Genomic DNA, 9,395 nt, shown 5'->3' with positions numbered 1-9,395 from the left:
TGAACTGAGATCATCTAGGAAAGTGGAACCTCAACTTGAGAAAGCATCTCTATCAGATTGGTCTGTGGGTGAGCAAATCTGTGTTGCCCACTGTCTGTAGTACCACCCTTGAGCAGGTGGCCTTGTCTAAGAAAGCAAGCAAACTGAGCAAGCTGTGGAGAGCAAGCCAGTAAGTAATATTTCTCCATGGTCTCAGCTTCAGTTCCAGCTTGATGCTCCTGCTTTGTATTCTGGGATGATGAACTGTAGCCTGTAAGCAAAATAAACCTTTTTCTCCCCAAGTTCCTTTTGATCATAGTGGTTATTACAACAATAAAAATCAAATTAGGACATAAAAATAATATTTGAAAACTCTGGGTTTTTTATATATATTTAACAAATATGGTTGGACAAAAGAACTTCCCAGAATACATCTCTTTTGAGACTTGAATTCTGTGTTTCCTGAAGACAGAGGTGGAAGGCACAGAGTGCTTGCACTCCTGGAAACCCATCCAGTTGACTTTGCCATGGTGCTGGGGACAAGCATTGTTCCCTGAACATTTTGGCTGGCTTGGTTTTCTATACTGTAGTCACTAGTAGTCGCCTCATCTCAGTAGTTCAGAGTGGGGATTAAAAATAAACCCTGGTTACTTGGCATGACTCTTCAAAATAAAAGAGCTATATAAATTCAGTGCATTATGAATCAGAGTGTATTTGTACTTCAGGACTTTGCAAATGTTGACTTAACCCAAAAAGCGTCTTCTTTTCTAATTCTGCATTAGGAGATGAAGCTAGTAGTAAACACTCAGGCAAGGTGTTTTCGTTCGATCCAGAGAAGGGAGGCAGGCAGCTTCATTCATGGTTTGTCCTCAGAATATCCAATTCCCTTCTTATTCACCGAATTGCCAATCACTGTTATCTTGCATTCTCAAGCACATGTCCCTGCAAATGGCTTCACAAAATGACTGTGTACCTCCTTACAGTTTTTCCTTTTTTTTATTCCTCAAATTCCCAGTCAACAGCCAGTTTGGGTGATGATTATATTGTGGTTTTGTGAAGTAAGAAAGACAGATCCTGTAAAAATCATAGGGAGTGATTTAATTTCACTCATTTGCCTCATGAATGCCCATGTGTACGCTGATCCCTTATCATGAGCTCCTGTATTATATATGATTAGTCCACTATCTTGCTTTTGACAAAAAGGATAGGCAAATGTTAACATTCAGCTTAACCATGTCAGGCAGGCAAAGGGAGCAGTACTGTGCTTCCCATAATTTCATGAAGACACCTTCGCCCTAACCTTTAGTTGATTCTCCAGCACAAACCCACCTGCCATGATTTATGACAACTATTAGTTGTGCCCAAGATCGAGGATTCTGTCAGGCACAGGGAGTACCCAAACAAGTCCCATGTTCTCATTTCTGCTGTTTGCAATATTTCAATGCCGAAATACAGGAACACAGAAAAGTCAGGGGGCGTGAGGAAGGACAAAATTGAGCTAATCCAGTAGCCTTTCCTTGAGCAGTATTTCCACCTGTAATGATGAGGGTGGGTCAGAGCCCTGCAAACCTGCGGCCACTCACATCACCTCCTGTGACCTGCACTGAAGCGGGAACTCTGCTTGCTCAGCTTCCTTGAGTGAAACTCTTCTGTTTATTTATTTGCGATTTATAAAATTGTACCTTTGGCAAACTACTGGCTTTGGAGAACAAGCACACACACGGCTAAATCAGCCAATAAGTCTCATAAAGACCAGAATAGCAATCAACAGCCACTGTCAGCGGGAACTGACTTAATGATCCCACTTCCTTCACAACAATCAGGGTAGGGCTGCTTGCAAAGATGAGGCTCCCTCTAAACCCCAAGAGGAGGGAGGTCAGATTTTCTTCCCTTAAGACTCCCAAATCCTCTTACAGCAATTCTGTGTTCTTTGTCCTCTTGAGACTTAATTCTTGACAGCCAAGAGAGAAATGCTATTCCTAAAATGTCCAGGGAAAAATCTCCTAAACTCAGCAAAACCTTGTTAATATGCAGACTCCCTTGCCCATCCCAGACTGGCTCATGGGGCAGGCACACATTATTTAACCCATTATTGAATCAATGTCTTCTGAGTAAAGGATGAAAATGACATCTCCTTCCAATCCTGTCTCAAGGACTTTAAAAGGGCAGTTCCCATGGCCTCTTTAGCTAAAAAGGATGTGGGAACAAGGGAGGCAACCCCAATCAGGCAATCTGTTTTGTGAAGGAAGGAAAATAGCAAGGCTCTTACCAGAAGAAGGGTGTTTGGGGAATCTGTGACATTTTGAAAATGTGATTTTGCTGTGGCCTTTGTTTAAAGAACACAGCACAAAAGCTGCCTGATAAGCACTCTGCATGTATTCTACTTCATGATTTGTCATTGGGAGTCAAGAGTGGTCATCAACACACTCTTCGTGGCTCCTCCTTCCAGCACATCAGACACATACACCTGTTTTCTCTCCATCCTCATAAAGGAGAATATGAAGGGATCTACTGTATGCTTTGATTCAGGTTCAAATTTGGACCATATACACTAGTGACTCTCTGATTGAATCATTTCAGTGGGACATATAGGGACTTTGTTGATAAAAGAATGGTGATTGACTGCTCTTATTATAATATTTATGGATGCCATCTTCTCTCTAGCTTGCTTTCTTTATTTATAAAAAAAAAATGTGTTCTATCTTTACCGTGTAGGACTACTGTGAAAAATAAATCAAATAAAATAACAAACATCTCCTTGAGTATTCCATAGCTGCAGGGCAAGGAATCCAAGCCATGTATTCTTATGAGTCCATCTATCCTATTGATAATGATTTCCAATTGTTTAAAATTATTTGTTTTATTTTTTGAGATTATAATGTAATTCTACAATTTCCCCCCTTTTCTCTCCTGCTTCTAAACTCTCCCATATACCTTTTCCTTGCTCTCTTTCAAATGCATGACTTCTTCTTTCACTAATTTTTGTTAAGTATATATTTATATTTTTATATAATATGTATATTGTATATACATCTATATTTCTAAATACATAAATACAACCTGCTTAGTATAATATTACTTGCATGTATGTTTTCAGGGCCAACCACTTGGCATTCCAACTTTTTTTTTTTTTTTTTTTTTTTTTGGTTTTTCGAGACAGGGTTTCTCTGTGTAGCTTTGCGCCTTTCCTGGAACTCGCTTTGGAGACCAGGCTGGCCTCGAACTCACAGAGATCCGCCTGCCTCTGCCTCCTGAGTGCTGGGATTAAAGGCGTGCGCCACCACCGCCCGGCAGCATTCCAACTTTTATCATTATTTTCTGCATAACTGACCCTAACCAGTAAACAATTCCCTTCTGCACAGGAAAATTGGTTTTTCTCAGACAGGATCTCAGGAATCAACATAACAGGTATATTGGATGGATGGATGGATGGATGGATGAATGGATGCATGGATGGATGGATGGATGGATGGACAGATTATCAGCACAGTGACTAACATTTAAAATAACCTGAGCTAAAAACATCAAGTAGTGGCTTTCCTTTCAGTATTACACCAGGGCACTCCATCAATATGCCTGTGGCAATTCTCCCACGATTCTCCATTTCTACTCTGTTCTCTTTCCTTTTTTCATAGTCCTGATAGGCACTGTATTTCTAATAAAACTAAGGGCATGTTACTTTCTAGGGGGAGAAGCAAAAGTAATCTTGTGGCCAGAATAGCATTAAATACTAATGATCAGTACACTTTACACTATTTCTGCATTGGGAGATATTTGCATTTTAGTCAGAGACAGAGACTTAACTGAAAGAAAGGTGAATAAGTGTGGCTTTTCAGAACTTGAGGAGCAGTTAGAAGTCAGGTTTTTCTGTAGTATCCCGCAGTCACAAGCATTTTCCACCCACCTATTTCTAAGACATTTAAGCACAAAGTCAGTTATGAATAAGAACACCCATAAAAGTCTCCTTTATTCCTCCCTCGATCAAGAAGAAACCTGTCACCAAGCTGTAACACATTTCTGCCAACTTGAAACATGCAATCATGAGATGGGTTAGGATTTGCCCATATAAGGGGAGGGCTTGGGAAAGAGATTTTCTTTCTTTTTTCATTTTCTTTTTTTCTTTTTTTTTTATTACTGTGAACAAACCCTAGGTCCTCCACTGATGGGGGGGGCAGTCAGTCCACAAGCAATGAACCCACTACAAACATGTTACTGAGTACAGGTTAGAACACATGACCTGGTAACTAGAAGCAGACTTAGGAGATGGGGCCATTGAAATCCAGATTTCTCCACCAAACATTCAATGTAGGATTCTTGCACAGCTGTATGTAGGCAGAGGTAGCCTTCTGCCTACCAGATTCATTCTGGAAGACACAGCCTGGTGGGTGTGACATGACCAACCACAGAGAGACTTGGTGTGTTCAGAGACACCATCTCACCAGCAAATGTCAGCAGATATCTTGACAAAGATCATTAAACAAAGCCATATCACTCTCACTCTCCCAATGATGTTAAATGAGAAAAAGAGAGTTTTAAAATCACTTAGTATCATTTTGTTTCCGCAGTCAGCAAAATGATTAGTTCAAGGACACTTACCTTACCTATTGATATCTGTTAATGCCTTTAAAAGTTGTATTCAGCATTTCCTTTTTAAATTTTCTTTTTTTGTTACATGAGATTTAGAAAATAGTGTGTGTGGCAGGGCAAAGTCATCATTTTCACTATATAGATAAGGAAAATGAAGATCAGAGTGAATTTGTTACACAGAAATTGCTGATGGCCTGCTATATGAACTGTTATCCTTGCTCAAGACCTGTGAACTGTGTCTTTTAAGGTTTGTTTGGCTGACTATTAGTTTGTGCCCAGGTATGATTCTCCCAAGAACAGATCATATCCTGTTTTTGAAGGAAGTCTAGTATATCAACACGGCATGAACATGTACATCAGACCCTGTTTGTCTCTGCCAAAGTGCAGCTGGGACAGCGGGCATTATAGCTGATGTCTCTGCTCACACAGTCTATCTCAAACAAGAGGATCAAAGAGGCTGGGACCAGGATTACATGGACTCTAAGAAACTTCCCAGTATCTTCTAAGAAATTGTCACAAGTCTTTGTTTATGCTTCTTGCTAGGCAAGACCCCACAGTGAAATTCAAGATGATTCTTTCCACCATCTCCTCACAAGTTTCAGTGTAAGCATTGCAGCTCAGAGGAAAAGGTATCCTGGCAATGGGGAGCCAAGGAATGCCACAAAGCATAGCAGTTTACAGATTTGCTCCAGGGAAAGGTTTCCCCAATGCAAGTGTAACAACTCTGCTCTGGCAGGGGAGGGTTTCCACAGTGAAGTTATTATAGCTCTGCTCCCTCTGCTCAGGTCCAGAGAAGTGTTACAGCTCTGTTCCACAAGGGGAAAGTTTCCCCAGCAAAAGTGTTGGAGGTCTGCTCCTCTCTGCTCTAGTGAAAGTTGTTACAGCTGGGGTCTGCTCTAGTGAAAATGTCACAACTCACATCAACCCTCACTCAAGAGATTTATTGGGAAGGAAGAATCCAGGAGGATAGTTTCCTTGGCTAAGAAACAGCAGCAAACTGAACAGACTACAGACCTTATATAGGATTTCTTGGAGGGAGGGGGCAGAATTTTCCAGGGTGGCTTGGGACTGGTAGATTTTTGTGGTCTGTTTATGGGGCAAACTCAAGGGTTGTGGCATTTCATGCTCAGGGACATCAGAGATTGGTGAAATTCTGTGCTCAGGGATTGGTGGGATTCTATAGCCCGACTTTGGCACAAGCTCAGAGATTGTTCCAATTTCAAGTCCTGGCCCTGGGGTCAAGTCAGGGTCAGGGTGTTTTTCCTTGTCAGAAGGTGTTTTTCCTTAGCGCTTTTCACCCTACACTCAGGGTCTATGCCTTCCTCACTGGTCTCAGAAGGCAGAAGAAAAGCTGACCATTAAAATCAGGACCTCCCCAAACTGCCCCCTGTGTCTTCAGTATCTGATGATGCTCATGGGCATCCTCTCCACCAGATAGCCCAAACTGCCCACACTTGTGTGTTAGTACAATAATTAGGAATATGTGATTCTGAGCGACACAGACAGGACTGAGTCCAAGGCTTACCGGAGTCTGAGTGAGTGGTCTCAGGTGTTAGTTTGAAGGTGTGATGAGCAGTAGCAAGCAGAAGCAGACATCTGGAAAGGCAACTCCTCTCACAGCTAACATATGGCTAAAGATCTGCTGTTAATGCAAAAGGACCCCAAAAGAGTGAGCTTAAATATAAGGGTGATGGGAAAAGCGATAAGAGGGAACACTGATGGAATCACAACTATATTATGTTTTACTTTAACTCTTGGTGAATTGTCTGTCAAATGTACCCTGTGTCCGAGAATATATGCAGCTCAGGGTAGGTTTCTCAGAGGCCCATATAAGGTTTCAAAATCAAGAATCCCAAAGGTAGCTTTACCTCTGCAAGGGCTACACACAAGGTATTTATCCTGTCTGGGCCTAAGTTCCTGACCTGGGGAGTGGAATTGTAAATTTGAGCCTTGCAGAACACAGCAAGCGTGGGAGGATGGTACCAGAAGTGAACTGCAAGGCAGTGGCAGGCCCTGCTTACCTCGCCCTCTGCCAGGGACTGCCTGTTCACCCTACACTCTGCTCAGCACCTCCCACTGCCACTTTGCGCATCCCTGCCTGGTATACTCTCCTTACCTCTCATGGGAGGTGCCCCTGCTGGCTATGTCTAATTGCTGCCTGTCTTCAGTCCTCTCCAAATATAGATACCACGTTTGCTTGACTCTGGGCCTTGTCCATGTCCTCATAACCAGAGCATCTTCCAGGCCAGGCTAAGACTGGCACCCCTCAACTCAGAAATGTTTGACCTTTTCCTGGTGTCTCTTTGTTGGTTGCCTCTGTCCTTTCTAAAAGCCTGATATTGATGTTTGGCCCTAATAGGGAAATGTAAACATGCAATAGATAAAGGTTAACAATACCCAATCAATGCTGCCGAGGGACTCAGCACAGGCAGGGATATATTCAAAGGCCAAATGTAAGCTGAGCTCTATTGGCAGTTTAATTGCATTTATCCTTATATGCTGAATGAATAAAAAGCACTGCCTGATAGTCTTTCATTTCAGCTATGGTGGGTTCTTTGTTTGTGTGTTTTGTTTTGTCTTCCTCCCAGATGAGAAGAAAGACTTACTGTAAATGGAAGCAGTTTTGTGTTCTTAATTATTTAAGTCCCTGGAAATGTATCTCTGCCTCTCATCTCCTCCTTCTCCTCCTCCTGCTAAAGTTGCTGCAACCTGGGTAAGGCCAACACACCTCCTGACTTCTTCACGAAGCATGCCTCGGACCCTTGAGGTACAAGTGACAACCCTTCTTCTTATCACAGCTGTCCTGTTACAGCTTCCTTGGCATCTTCCTCTCAGGCCAAAATTCTCACCCAAACTTATGAAATATACAGTTGGAAGGGAAAGAAAGTGAGATCCAAAACAATGGTCCACCTTTTCTGTGGCCATATGGAATGTCACAAAATTAAATGCTGGAGCAAAGTGTGATGGGTGATGGTGCACACACCAATGATCCCAACGCTCTAGAGAATGGATGCTGGAAGGTAGAGAGTTGAAGACCATTCATGACTTCATGGTTAGATCTTCTCTCAAAATGTAGAGAGAAAATATAAATATATAAATTAGTCTTAAGACCTAATCTCACCGGGTGGTGGTGATGCATGCCTTTAATCCCAGCACTTGGGAGGCAGAGACAGGAGGACCTCTGTAGGTAAAGTTTTCCTGTGTCCTGGCCTGTTGGCAGTCAGGACAAATCTCTCCCACTTGTGTCCCCCAAGTTAACACATAGAGACTTATATTACTTATAAACTGTATGGCAGTGGCAGGCTTCTTGCTATCTGTTCTTATATCTTAAATTAACCCATTTCTATAAATCTATACCTTGCCACATGGCTTGTGGCTTACCGGTATCTTACATCATGCTTCTCCTCGTGGAGGCTGGCAGCGTCTTCTGACTCAGCCTTTTCCTCCCCAGCATTATCCTCTCTCTTGTCCCACCTACACTATACTTCCTGCCTGGCTACTGGCCAATCAGCGTTTTATTTATCAGTCAATCATAGCAACATATATTCACAGCATACAGGACATCCCACAGCAGATCTCTGTGAGTTCGAGACCAGTCTGGGCTACAGAGTGAGTTCCAGGAAAGGCACCAAAGCTACACAGAGAAATCTTGTCTTGAAAAGATTTAAAAAAAACAAAAAAAACAAAAAACTAATCTCTAGCTTGAATTTAATGTATTAATTTACTATACAAATGGTATATAAAGAATTTCTCAATAATCCAGAACAACAAGAAAAGAAGGCAAGCAGAAAGGAAAGAAAATAGCGAAGGAGGGGGAAGAAGGAAGAAAGGAAGGACAGAAGCCAGGCAGGCTCACAATGAGGTGAGAACGAAACCCTTTCTAATTGATTCCAATATCATTTTCTCCATCCCAGTTTCTTTCAAACTATCTTTAGTTTCCAGTCCTCCCATCTGTTACCCAGTATATATCATTCCAAGAACAAAAACTAATACCATCTTCATTTAATGTACCTAATGGGTGAAAAGATGCAGATAGAATTTGCTTATCAGCAACACTCATGTCTAAGTAACTTTTTAGTATTTTTACATTATTGAATGATGTAGAATAATCCTTCTGTACATTGTGAATATGTATTACTGTCATTGGTTAATAAGAAGCTGACAGGCCAGTAGCCATGCAGGTAGTTAGGTGGAAAAGCCAAACTGAGAATAATGGGAAGGAAGGTAGATTCAGAGAGTCACCAGCAAATGATGCAAAAGGAGCAGGAGATGAACATGCCATGCTAACAAAGGTACAGCCACATGGCAGAGGGTAAATAAGAAATATGTATTAACTAAAAATTTAAGAGTTAGCTAGTAGCAAGCCTGAGCTATTGGCTGATCATTTATAAGTAATATTAAACCTCTGTGTTGGTTATTTGGGACTGGAATAGAATAGACTGGGATTGGAAAAGAAACATCTGCTTACATTTGGATCCTCATATGACTTGTTACCTTCAATAATAAAAACACAGAAACTGCAAAGCATTAAAGTTATCTAGCAAAATGAATAATCAGTCCTCTGTTCTTCCCACAGCATAGCAAATGTACTAACCTCAGAACCAATGACATGTATATGAGTACAGGCAGCATTTGAGCACACATTCTGCAAATCAGAAGCTCCATGCTTCTCCCAAAACTTGTAATTTAAAAAGTCAAGTTTTTAAAGGATGATTTGGTAGAAAAATATATTATATGGGGCAGAATTTGATAATATATGGCATGTGGTATTTCTTTTCTCATTTTAATTAGTTATTTGAGAATTTCATACAACTTGTATTGATCATATT

This window comes from Peromyscus maniculatus, chromosome 1, assembly GCF_049852395.1.
Source record: "Peromyscus maniculatus bairdii isolate BWxNUB_F1_BW_parent chromosome 1, HU_Pman_BW_mat_3.1, whole genome shotgun sequence".
In the NCBI taxonomy this organism is placed as follows: Eukaryota; Metazoa; Chordata; class Mammalia; order Rodentia; family Cricetidae; genus Peromyscus; species Peromyscus maniculatus.
This window is presented reverse-complemented; position numbering follows the sequence as displayed.